Consider the following 12734-nt stretch of genomic DNA (forward strand, 5'->3'; position numbering starts at 1 on the left):
GTCCGAATTGGCTTCCGAGTCCTGAGGGTTTCAGTGCACCCAGAAGGCTGAGAAGGGGAATCCGAACTCGGGGCTGCCCGAAGCCTAGGGCTGTGCATGTAGAGCTGGCCGGGGAGGGTCAAGGTGTGGCCGCGAGGGCCAGCGCGGGGGACAGGGTGTGAGTTCCCGAGGGCGGGGACTCTGCTCTGTGTCCCCTGAGGAGGTCCAGCCTTGCTATAAGGTATAAGAAAAGTAGCTTTCTAAAACTGGAAAAATAATAATTGTATGTTTTATATATTTATGGAGTACAATATGCTGTTTTGATCCTTGTTTACAATGTGGGATGATTAAATCGAGCTAATTATATTCATCACCTCACTTTTTTGTGGTAAAAAAACATTTAAAATCTACTCTTTCAGCAATTTTGAAATATATAACACATTATTTATGTAGTTGCTATTCTGTGCAGTCAATTACTAAAGTTTATTCCTCCTAACTGAAATTTTGTACTCTTTTAGTTAACATCTCCCTGTTTCCCATTTTCCAGTCTCTGGTGAACACCATTCTCTGTCTCTTAAGAGTCAGGCTTTTTTAGATTCCACAAATACCACTCATTTGGTATTTTTCTGTTTCTGGCTTCTCTTACTTAGCATAATGTCCTCCTGGTTTATCCGCGTTGTCACAAAGGAATTTTCCCCTTTTTATTTTTATTATTTATTTATTGTTTATTTTTTAGATGGAGTTTCCCTCTTGTCACCCAGGCTGGATTGCAGTGGCAAAATCTCAGCTCACTGCAACTTCTGCCTCCCCGGTTCAAGCTATTGTCATGCCTCAGCCTCCCTAGCAGCTGGGATTACAGGCTAGGGTGGTGGCCAATTTTGTATTTTTAGTAGAGAAGGGGTTTCACCATGTTGGTCTGGCTGGTCTTGAACTTCTGACCTCAGGTGACCTGCCTGCCTTAGCCTCCCAAAGTGCAGGGATTACAGGCATGAGCCACCACACCCAGCCAATTTTCCTCTTTTTAAACAGTGAATAGTATTCCTTTATGTATGCCTATACATATCACATTTTCTTTATCCATTCATCCAATGCTGGACACCTAGGTTGCTTCCATATCTTAGCTATTATGAATAATGCTGCAGTGAGTATGGTAGTGCAGTTATCTCTTCAGCATGCTGATTTCAGTTCCTTTAGCTATACACCTACAGGTGGGATTGCTGGGACATATAGTTGACATTTTAGTGTCTGATGAATCTCCATATTATTTTCCATAATGGCTCTATTAATTTACATTGGGAAATGTAATTACTTTTGATGCTGTTGGGAATGGACTGCTTTATTCAATAAATTGTGTTAGGTACATGGACCAATAGTGTATAAGAGTGAAGTTATATTTACTTAATTCTTTACATTAAGTTATAGTAAAAACAGACTGCCTAATTAAGTGTAAAAATTATCCAGAGGCTGGGTGCGGTAGCTCACACCTGTAATTCCAGCACTTTGGGAGGCAGAGATGGACAGATCACAAGGTCAGGAGTTCAAGACCAGCCTGACCAATATGGTGAAACCCCATCTCTACTAACATAATATCTATTTGAGACTATATCTATTCAGTTTCCCAGACTGTCTATGTAGATGTGGAATTGCTGGATACATGGTAATTCTATTTTTAATTTTTTTTTGTTTTTTGAGACAGTTGAGTCTTTTTCTGTCACCCAGGCTGGAGTGCAGTGGTGAGATCTCGGCTCACTGCAACCTCTGCCTTCTGGGTTCAAGCAATGCTCTTGCCTCCTGAATAGCTCAGATTACAGGCACGTGCCACCATGCCTGGCTAATTTTTGTATTTTTAGTAGAGATGGGGTTCCACCATATTGGCCAGGCTAGTATCAAACTCAAGTAATCCGCCCATCTCAGCCTCCCAAAATGCTGGGATTACAGGCTTGAGCCACCACAGCTGGCCTCTATTTTCAAATTTTTTAGGAATTGCCATGCTGTTTTCCACAGTGGCTATACCTTTTTCTATTCCCTTCAACAGTGCATCAGGGTTCCCATTTCTCTATATCTTTACCAACAGCTCTTATTTTCTATTTTTTTATGGCAGCCTTTGTAATGGATGTAAAGTAGTATCTCATTGTAGATCTGATTAGCATTTCTCTAATAATTAGTGTGGTGAGCATCTTTTTACATGCTTATTGACCATCTGTATGTCTTTGGAGAAATGTCTATTGAAGTCCATGGCAGATTTTTGGATCCTGTTAATTGTTGGATTTTACAGATTATATATTCAGCATCTTAATCCCTTTTCAGGTTTATGATTGCAAATATTTTCTTTCATTCTGTAGGTTGCCCTTTGTAATCTATTGATGTCTTTCAATTCACACTTCTTTTTTTTTTACTTTTCATGAATTTCAACTTGTCTGTTTTTTCTTTTGATGCCTGTATATTTGGTATCATAAAAAAAAATTACCAAATGTAGTGCTGTGAAAATCTAAAGAGGATGAAGGAGTGCCCACATCACCTCCTGAAGCTCCTGCACTGCTGGCAACTGAATTAGAAATGGGCTCAAGGGGGTCCTGAGGCAGGGACGGCTAGGGTCTGACCCTGGGTGTGCCACAGGACCATGGACCCCTGTGAGATGTCTGTTCTTGGGTGTGGTGTGCTGTTCTTTTTTCTAAGAGTGGCCCCTCAGGATGGGGAGGTGATTTGGAGGTCTATGGGTCTGAGACAGCCCCCCACTTCACCTAGGCTTTAGGAACCAAGAGCAAAACTAAGGACATGGGGCCCCAAAGCCCAAGTAGAGCCGAAGACAGAGGTGCACCAGAAGGTAGGTGGACTACAGGGAAACCACGGTCGACTGCACAAGCCACATTCATTTCACCAGACAACACACACACACACATACAGAGGCATCCAACACTCGCACAGAAACACACACAGCCAGACGGCCCCTGAGGTTGCTGGTTCTGCTCTCTGCCAGGAAGCCACATCTGGGGAGAGAGCAGCCCCAGGGCACACAGGCAGGCCATATGTTGAAATGGGGGAGGGGGGACAGCTGTTAAAAAGACACATCCCCATGCTGTCTAGGCAAGCCTGATGCATTGTGGGGATCCTTAGGGATTTCATGGTGCATCCTTGGGGACCCATCTGATGTTTCTTCAGCTTAGTTCAGCCCTGCCCAACTCCTAGGACCATGGACTATGACGACAATCCCCTGGAGAGGAGGGGCCCAGCCGAAGGCTGACACACTGCCAAAGAGGGCTCCTGCTCCGCCAAGCTGCTAGGATCCATCCCCAGGAAACGATGGTGGCCACTGTGACGCAAATCACAGCTCGGCACTTGCGCCTGGTGACTCACACCTGGCGCATGTGCATTCTAGTGTCCAGCTGGTGCACTGCAATGTCAGGGCTGTCAGGCCGCAGCCACACAGGACAATGGTGAGGGCAGAGCTGGTAGCGGCCTGGGAAGGAGGCTGCATGGGACAAGCAGCACAGGACCCTGACATGTTCGGGTCTCGATGGAGGAGGAGGCCCTTCAGACCCTGAGGTGCGCACTCGGGACTGCTCTTCTGATCCGATTCCGGATTCAAGGATGTAGGCAGAAATCGGGTCCCAAGGGGATGATTCAGTCTGGTGAGGTGTGGAGGGGGTCACTGGGGCACAGAAATATAGCTGAGAGCTCAGGAAAGAGTGTTAGAGGACATTCCCCAGCCCCATGAGCTGACTGCCTCCCTTCCACCTGGGCCTCCCAGGGCCCTGCCCTGGTTTCAAAGCCCAGAAGCTCCTGCTTCTCAGCACTGCTGTCCAGTAACAATGGAAACAAGGACAAAGGCAAGCCCAAGGTGGCCACACCTGGAACTGGCATCCCATGGGGACAGATAAGGTTGAGAGAGTGTTTTAGAGGCCATCTGGGGCAAATCCAAGCCTCAGAAGGATGTCCAGACATGCTCCTGATGGGCAGAGGACCCCCTAAAAAAGGAAAGATAAGCAAAGCACAACTGGGACCACAGGAGGGCTGTACTGGGGTCCAAGCCTCATTCAGATTCCCACCAGAGGAGACAAGAGGTTTCTGAACAGTGCAAACCACTCCAAACCCCACACCGGGATCACTACCTACCACCTGGCCTGCACCCAGCAAACCAGCAGTCCCTTTTGGTCCATGAAATTCCTGACAGCCAAAAGGTTCAATGCTGAGCAGTCCCAGCCAGGAACAGAGCAATGGGAGACCCTCCACAATGAGAAAGGATGTGCAGAGGAAATGAAACACAGTCTTGATTAGAAGGCAAAGGCCAGCCGTGGCTGACTACCTCTTCTCCTATGGGAATCATGCAGCCATCTAGGAGGATCAAGTTTCCTTGTTGGTAGGAGCTACGAGCACCCATGGTTCAAGAATCATCAGAGCTAACCAGTCATTAAGAGATGTGAGTGTTGGGGCCGGGCGCATTGGCTCATGCCTGTAATCCCAGCAGTTTGGGAGGCCGAGGCAGGTGGATCACGAGGTCAAGAGATCGAGACCATCCTGGTCAACATGGTGAAACCCCGTCTCTACTAAAAATACAAAAAATTAGCTGGGCACGGTGGCACATACCTGTAATCCCAGCTACTCAGGAGGCTGAGGCAAGAGAATTGCCTGAACCCAGGAGGCGGAGGTTGCGGTGAGCCGAGATCATGCCATTGCACTCCAGCCTGGGTAACAAGAGCAAAACTCCATCTCCAAAAAAAAAAGAGAGATGTGAGTGTTGAGAAGAAAACATTATCCATTACATAGATCTCATGGATCTTAAGAAAGGTCGTCCTTGACTAATGGAAATGTTTGTTATAGAGGACGTTGAGCCTGACCAAGGAAACCCTAGGCCCATGAGAAACATGGAAAGCAGGAAAAGAGGAAGGACAGAGAAGAGGCCAGAGTCCACACAGAATCAATTTATGCCCCTTGCATGTGGCTCCAGGAATGAGGGCCCAACCTGAGAGCTGGCTAGAAAGGCCACAGTTTGCAGTCCAAATGTTCTCCTCACATTTGTGTCCTCTTCCACCAGCACTGGGCCATGGTGTGGACAGGTTGTACAGTGAAGAGGAAGGGGAAAATGAGTTGGAAGCAGCTTCTTTGACATCTATCTGCACTTCTCCTGCTGGTGATGTTGTGGGACCCCCACTCTCCACCTCACCAGACTGTATCCTCACCCCTATCTCACCTTATTTCTGCACACATAATTTCTTTTTTACCTGGAATGGAATCAGAAGAAGATGGAGTGTCCGCCTCACATCCCGAAGCTCGTGCCCTGCCAGCAACCAAATCTGAAGTGGGCTAAAGGTGTCCTGAGGACAGGATGGCTAGGGTCTAGCTCTGGATGTGCCACAGGCCCCTGGGATGTGTCTCTTCTTGGGTGTGTGGTGTCCTGATCTCTCTAGAAGAGTGGCCCCTCGGGATGAGGAGATGATTTGGACCCCTGTGGGTCAGAGCCAGCCCCCGACTTCACCAAGGCTTTAGGAACTACGAACAAGACCAAGGACACATGGCCCCGCAGCCTAAGCAGAGCCACAGAGTGAGGAGGACCAGAAGGTAGGGGGACTGGAGAGAAACTGCATTCCAGAGCACAAGTCACATTTGTTTCACCAGAAACCACACACACACACAGAATGACACACACACACACACACACACACACACAGATATCCAACACTCACACAGAAACACACACAGCCAGGCAGCTCCTAAGGCTGTGCTTCTGCTCTCTGTCAGGAAACCCCTCTGAGGAGAGAGCAGCCCTGGGTCACATAGGCAGGCTGTATCTCAAAATCCCAGGGGGGACAACTTTCAAGGAGACTTGCCCCCCAAACCATATAGGCAGGCCTGACACTTTGTGGGGATCCTCAGGGATCCTGTGGTGCATCCTTGGGGCCCTGCTTGACATTTCTTCAGTTTAGTTTGGCTCTGCTAGGCTCCTAGGATCATGGGATCATAGTGTTGATCCACCAGAGAGAGACAACAGCCCAACTCAGTACACTGCCACAAAGGGCTCCTAATCTGGCAAGCCACTGGGATCATGGGATCCTAGGATCATGGGATCATAGTGTTGATCCACCAGAGAGAGACAACAGCCCAACTCAGTACACTGCCACAAAGGGCTCCTAATCTGGCAAGCCACTGGGACCCATCCCCAGGCAATGGTGGTGGTCACTGGGAGGCAAGACTGGCTCAGAGCTCGCCCTGGTGCCTCGCGTTTGGTGCATGCGAATTTTCATGGTGGGCACACGCCACAACGTCAGGGCTGTCAGGCTGCAGCCCTACAGGAAAATGCTGGAGGTGGAGCCAGTGGCAGCTAGGGGAAGGAGGAGGTGCTTCATACCATGAGGTGAGCACTCGGGACTGCTCTTCTGCTCCGATTATGGATTGGATGGTGTGGGCAAAAATTGGGTCCCCTGGGGCTGGGTATTCAGTCTGGTGAGGTGTGGAGGGGGTTGCTGGGGCACAGAAAACTGAGACCCCAGGGGAGGGTGTCAGCCAAAAATTCCCGGTTCATGAGCTCATTGCCTCCCTTCGACCTGGGCCTCCCAGGGCCCTGTCTAGGTTTCAAAGCTCAGGTCATCCTGCTGCTCATCACTGCTGTCCTGAAAAGGTGGGAACAATTTTCCGTTTTGGCTTTGTGCAGGAAAGATAGCTTGCATTAGTCAGGCCGATTTACAGATGGCTCTGAGAAGTCAGGCTGGGACTCCTTTAAAAAATGTCCACAGGTGTGGTGTTATCGTCTTGATCCTAGAAAAGAGCATGAGGAGGAGATTTCAACCCCTGCGGATCCAACGTTGCTCCTCACGTTGTGGAGGCCTTCACAAATGCAAAGTGGAATCTGAGGGAAAACGACTGACAATCGGCCACACCACCCAGGCAGGAACGCACAAGGAGGCACACAAAAAGGCCGACATGTAAGAAACGGCACTACGGCGCACAGGGCATGCCCGTCCCAACACGCACACGCACAAGGGCACACACACACACACACAGAGACACAGAGACACAGAGAGAGACAGAAAAAGAAAGAGACAAAGAGGAGAGAAAGGGAGACATGCACAGAGAGAAAAATACAGCATTGGCATAGAAACACACACTCCCAGGCAACCCCTGAGGCTGCAGGGTTCTGCTCTCATGAGAACGACCCTCGGGTGAGAGAGAAGCCTACAGGAACACAGATGCAGACCTGTCCTAGAGAACACAAGGGGCACAACTTTTGGGGAAACTCACCGGAACACCGTCCGGGCAGGCCTGAGGCTCGGATGCCACGCTGCTTCCCCTGGACTCCCCCTGTGGTTTCTTCATCCAGGTCCACCCTCCGTAACTCCTGCTGTCATCTGGAGACCATCCTGTCGACCCCCTGGAGAGGTCAGGCCAGAGCCTCGGAGCCTCCACATCAATGTGCTGCCACGGAGTGCTCCTGCTTTGCCAAGCCTCGAGGACCCATCCCTCAGGCAACCGTGGGGATCTCTGTGACGAAAGAATCCGCTGGTGCCTTGCGCATGTGCATTGACTAGGCTGACTCCTGCATGGCTACTGGAAGTCAGGCTGCATTCCCTTTAAGCAATGGCGGCTAGAGCGGGGATTGAGTAGGGGTCGCCGTGGGAGAGGGGGCTGCAGGCGCCCCAGGGACGGACCCCCAGGAGTCCTGTCCTCAGGATATCCTTGAGCCGACTTCTACCAATGGAGGAGGAGGAGCTTCAGGGCACAAGCTGGGGTCTTCGACTCCTCTTCAGCTCCGCTTTTGGATCCTACCGGGTTAGCAGGGATGGGCTTACCATCTGGTGAGGCGGGAGGGCCTCGCTGAGGCACAGAAAGATCCCATGGGCCTCTAAGTATGCTGTGAGGTCAAAATGCACTGACCCATGAGCCCTCTGCCTCGGTCCTCCCTGGGAGGAGCAGCGGCCTGCCCCACTTCCCAAAGCCCTGGGGCGCCTGCATCCCAACACCGCTTTCCAGTTCACGTGCAAACAGGGACATGGCGGGTCCGAGGTGGAGCCAATGTGACCACACGTGGCACCGGCGTCCCCCAGGGCAGGTGGAGTGAGTGTGTGTCTCTGAGGCCATATGGGGTGATGGTGAGATGGACCATGATGTCGAGACATGTTCCTAGGGTGGGGGGCATTGGTGACCTCTCCAAGAACGCCAAGGAAAAGCAACGCACACCTGGGAAGCAGGAGAGGGCCTGTGCCTGAGTCCACACAACATTCAGGGATGCGTGCCTGAGGATCCGAGAGGTTTCTGCAAAGTTCATCCCACCCCTCACCCCTCCACCTGCTAGGTAGCCCTGATGCAACCTCCCGTGCATGCCCAGCCCAAGCCCAGTCCCTTTGGGCCCCTGACTTTCCTGACAGACAAAAGATTCATTTCTGGGAGGCAGTCCATCCAGGAGCAGAGGAAGTAGTTGCCCCTTAAGAATGACAGAGGAAATGTGACACCACCTGTCCTAGAAGCCAAGGCCTGCCACGGTGGCCTACTGTTCATGCTAGGCCAACCACACAGCCATCAGGTGAAACACGGTGACCAACAGAGCTTCCCTGTGTGAGACGGGTATGGAAGCCCAGAGCTCCAGAATGGTCACGCCTGCCCAATCAACCAGAAACAGGTTTGAGGAGGGAAACACTCATGACACGGATCTCCACGAAGTTTCTCCCTGATGGACTGGGAAGTGTTCTTTGTTGAAGATATGGAGCCAGATCAAGAAGCATCTAGGCCTCTCAGAAACAGGGCAGACGAAGCAAGAGGGAGGACAGAGCAGAGGCCGGAGCCCAGGCAGGAAGCAGCACAATGCCACCACCACGGGCATCCAGGGGCATCCAGGGGCATCCAGGGAGGAGTGCCAAACAAGTGACTTGTCCAAAAGGCCAGCGTTCAAGTGACAGAGATCCTTGCCATGCCCCATTCCAGCTTCTTCTTTAAGCCTATGTTGGGTTGTGGCTTCATTTCTCAGAGAAGAGCCGCAAGGAGTCAGAACCATCTTCTTTGACGTCGGTCTGCTCCCCTCCTGCAGGACAATGAGCTCCTATGAGGCTTCTGGCCTTGGCTGGGGTGTGGTTGTCTTGATCCTAGAAAAGAGGTCACTCAGGATGGGGGTGAGATTTCAATTCCTCGGGGTCAGATGCATCTCCTCACATCACTGAGGCCTTCATAAACCCAAAGTGGATCCTCTGGGAAAACGATTAACAACCGGCCACAAGACCCAGGCAGAGATGCAGAAAGAGGCTCACCAAACACAGGCCTACATGGAAAAAATCGCCCTTTGGCGCACAGGGCACATTGGTCCCATCATACACACGTACACGGGCACACACAGACGGAGACAGAGAGAGAGGAGAGGAACAGAGAGAGACAGAGAGAGGAGAGAAAGGGACACACACGGACATACAGCAGTGGTACAGAAACACATACCACCAGGAAACCCCTTAGGCTGCCGGATTCTGCTCTCCGCGAGAATGACCCCCGCGGAGTGAGACAGCAGCCCACGGGCACACAGGCAGAACTGTCCTTGAGATCACGACTTTTGGGGAGACTCACCCGCAAACGGTCCGGGCAGGCCTGAGACTGGGATGCGGCGCTGCTTCCTCTGGATTCCGCCGGTGGTTTCTCCATTCTGCTCCGCCCTCCGCGACTCCTAGAATTCGGAGACCGACCTGTCGACCCCCTGGAGAGGTCAGTCCGGAGCCTTGGAGCTTCCACACACACACGCTGCCACGGAGGGCTCCTGCTTTGCCACGCCTCAGGGACCCGTCACTCAGGCAACCGTGGGGGTCACTGTGACGAGAGAAGCGGCTCTCGCCTCGTGTCTCGCGCATGCGCATTGGCTAGGCTGACGCTTGCTCCAGGAAGTCAGGCTGCGGCCCCTTTAAACAATGGAGGCAGCGCAGTGGCCAGGCGCGGTGGGGAAGGATTCCGCGGCAGCCATGCAGGCGGCTGGAGCGGGGTCGAGTAGAGGGTGCCGTGGGAGAGGGGGCTGCGGGCGCCCCAGGGCTGCACCCCCAGAAATCCTGTCCTCAGGACCTCCTTGAGCCGACTTCTACCAATGGAGGAGGAGGAGCTTCAGGGCGACTGCTGGGGTCTCCGACTCCTCTTCAGCTCCGCTTTTGGATCCCACCGGGTTAGCAGGGATGGGCTTACCTTCTGGTGAGGCGGGGAGGGCCTCGCTGAGGCACAGAAAGATCCCATGGGCCTCTAAGCGTGCTGTGAGCTCAAAATGCACTGACCCATGAGCCCTCTGCCTCGGTCCTCCCTGGGAGGAGCAGTGGCCTGCCCCGCTTCCCAAAGCCCTGGGGCTCCTGCATCCCGACACCGCTTTCCAGTTCACGTGCAGACAGGGACACAGCAAGTCCGAGGTGAAGCCAATGCGATCTCAGGTGGCACTAGTGTCCCCCAGGGCATACGGGTTCCCCCAGGCTTGGTTCTGGGATGCCGTGCTGCTTCCCTGGGACTCTGCCTGAGGTTTTTTCATTCTGGTTGGCCCTCTACTTTCTGATGTCTGGAGACCATCCACTATGCTCTGGCTTAGCTGGTGCCCAAGCTGCAAAATAAAGTCCTTAAGGGGCCGGGCGCGGTGGCTCACGCCTGTAATCCCAGCACTTTGGGAGGCCAAGGCGGGTGGATCACGAGGTCAAGAGATCGAGACCATCCTGGTCAACATGGTGAAACCCCGTCTCTACTAAAAATACAAAAAATTAGCTGGGCATGGTGGCGCGTGCCTGTAATCCCAGCTACTCGGGAGGCTGAGGCAGGAGAATTGCCTGAACCCAGGAGGCGGAGGTTGCGGTGAGCCGAGATCGCGCCATTGCACTCCAGCCTGGGTAACAAGAGCGAAACTCCGTCTCAAAAAAAAAAAAAAAAAAAAAAAAAAAAGTCCTTAATACTCGTCCTTTTTCTATCTTCAAGCAGAAGTGATTTCTTCCCATGACCACAAAAACTGTTAATGTGCTGTCACACCTAAAGCCAGTTTGGCACTAGGTCTCACCCAAGGCCAACAGAAATTAATGCTTGGCTACCACTGACGTTTATTCAAGGTTCAATGGCTTTTTATTCAGCAGGTTATGTACCCTGCCAGAGTGGGTGTTTCCTTTTAGGCAATGTGTTTTATTTTGTCCCATAGTGTGTCTAGAAATGTCATCTGCTGCTTCATTTTACTGTGTCTGAGCTCTATTCAAGTTGCAAGACAAAGTCCTCTTTACTCTCCCTTCTCCTGTCATCAAGGAGAAGTCAGGAGTCCCTTCTGAAACTAAGTGCTGCCTGCCTAGGTTTGAGAGAGGAGTGATACAAAAATCTCTTGGCTGCTCCAGCTGGTGTGTCACTGGGTAACACGCATCCCTTTCCCAATGGCTCTGAGCACAGCATAGCAACAGGACTTGCCCAGGAATTTTAATTCTTGTGGCCTAGACTGCCTTTCAAGTTTATTTAGGACCCCAGAGTGCTTTAGCACACAGTAGTGGGGCTAGCTGCACCTCAGTTTTCAACCACCGGGTTGGATAATTTATTTCTGGCTAGGGCTGTTCTAAATGCTCCCTCCATGGGCACTGGCTGAATTTTGCCCCATATTGCCCTCTGCTGTGACAGGCAGCACTGAGTTTCAATGCAAAGTCCCACGATTTTTGTACTGTCCCACCCTCAAGCACATAGATTCTCTGTCCTTGCCACATAGCCACTGCTGAGGGATGGGGAGGGGTGATGGCAGCAATTCAAGACTGCCTTTCCTACCGTCCTTGGTGCCTGATTAAGATTAATGATTTTGGGTTCTTTTGAAGGTGTTTTCTTGTGTGGATCATTGTTCAATCCACACAAGATTGTTGTCGATTGTTGGAGGTTCTATTTTGCCATCTTGTACCATCTCCCTCTCTTCATTTCTAGTATGAACAAATAGTTGTATACATTTCTTTGTAAGTCCAGATTCAGTTATATCTGACAAATGTTCCCTGGAACTCTGTATTTACACTCACATTTATATATTCATATTTATCTCCCTTGAGATTTCCTCTTTGATGCCTGGGTTACTTAAAAGTGTGGTTTTTTAAAAAATCATTTTATATTACATGCCAACATCTCATGTACCCATTGTACCCACAAAAATTAAAAAGAAAATAAATTGAAAAGTTAAGTTTTCTGTTATCTTTCTGTTATTGATTTCTAGTTTGATTCCACTGTGGTCAGAGAACACACTATCATTTCAATTCTTTTGAATTTCTTGAGGTTTGATAAATGTGTCTAGAATGTGTTCTACCTTGGTATATGCCCTGTGGGCACTTAGGATATCTATTCTGTGGTTGCTAGGTATTATAAAAATACCAATTAGAAATGGTGCTGGGAAAACTGGCTAGCCATCATGTTGGCCAGGCTGGTCTTGAACCCCTGGCCTCAGGTGATATGCCTGCCTCAGCCTCCTGAAGTGCCAGGATTACAGGCATGAGCCACCATGCGGAGCCTGCATGGATAATTTTGAATGATGAAAAGTTACTTTATCAATTTCTTCTAAGTGAAGTTCTTGCTATTTTTTAGTGTTACATGAGTTAAGAGTTCACCTATTATGTTACCACTAAAAAAATCCCTTAAACATATAATTTGATGCCATTTCTCCTTTCTTAGAATATAGTAGAGGCACTGATAAAGCCTAGTAAATAGTAGTTTTCTTCAAAGTATCAGATTTTGATAAAAACCTGTATTGTTTTTTATTCCATGATTTCAGCTTTCCATTAAGCCTTTCCATTCATTCATTTGGGGTATTTGTTTATTCTACCTTG

General features: G+C 50.3%; 1 protein-coding gene across 1 annotated transcript in view; it reads right to left on the reverse strand.

The window, feature by feature from the left end:
* The window catches only part of ZNF607 (zinc finger protein 607), a 59646-nt gene extending 50069 nt beyond the window's left edge, over window positions 1–9577 (reverse strand). The window contains exon 1 of the mRNA XM_012436817.3: window positions 9517–9577. The gene's annotated coding sequence lies outside the window, so the exon portion shown is untranslated. The remainder of the gene's footprint in view (window positions 1–9516) is intronic.
* Between the last annotated feature and the right edge of the window lie 3157 nt (window positions 9578–12734).

The sequence above is a fragment of the Aotus nancymaae genome, unplaced genomic scaffold (genome assembly GCF_030222135.1).
Source record: "Aotus nancymaae isolate 86718 unplaced genomic scaffold, 86718_ANA_hifiasm-v0.15.2.pri h1tg000028l, whole genome shotgun sequence".
Classification (NCBI taxonomy): Eukaryota; Metazoa; Chordata; class Mammalia; order Primates; family Aotidae; genus Aotus; species Aotus nancymaae.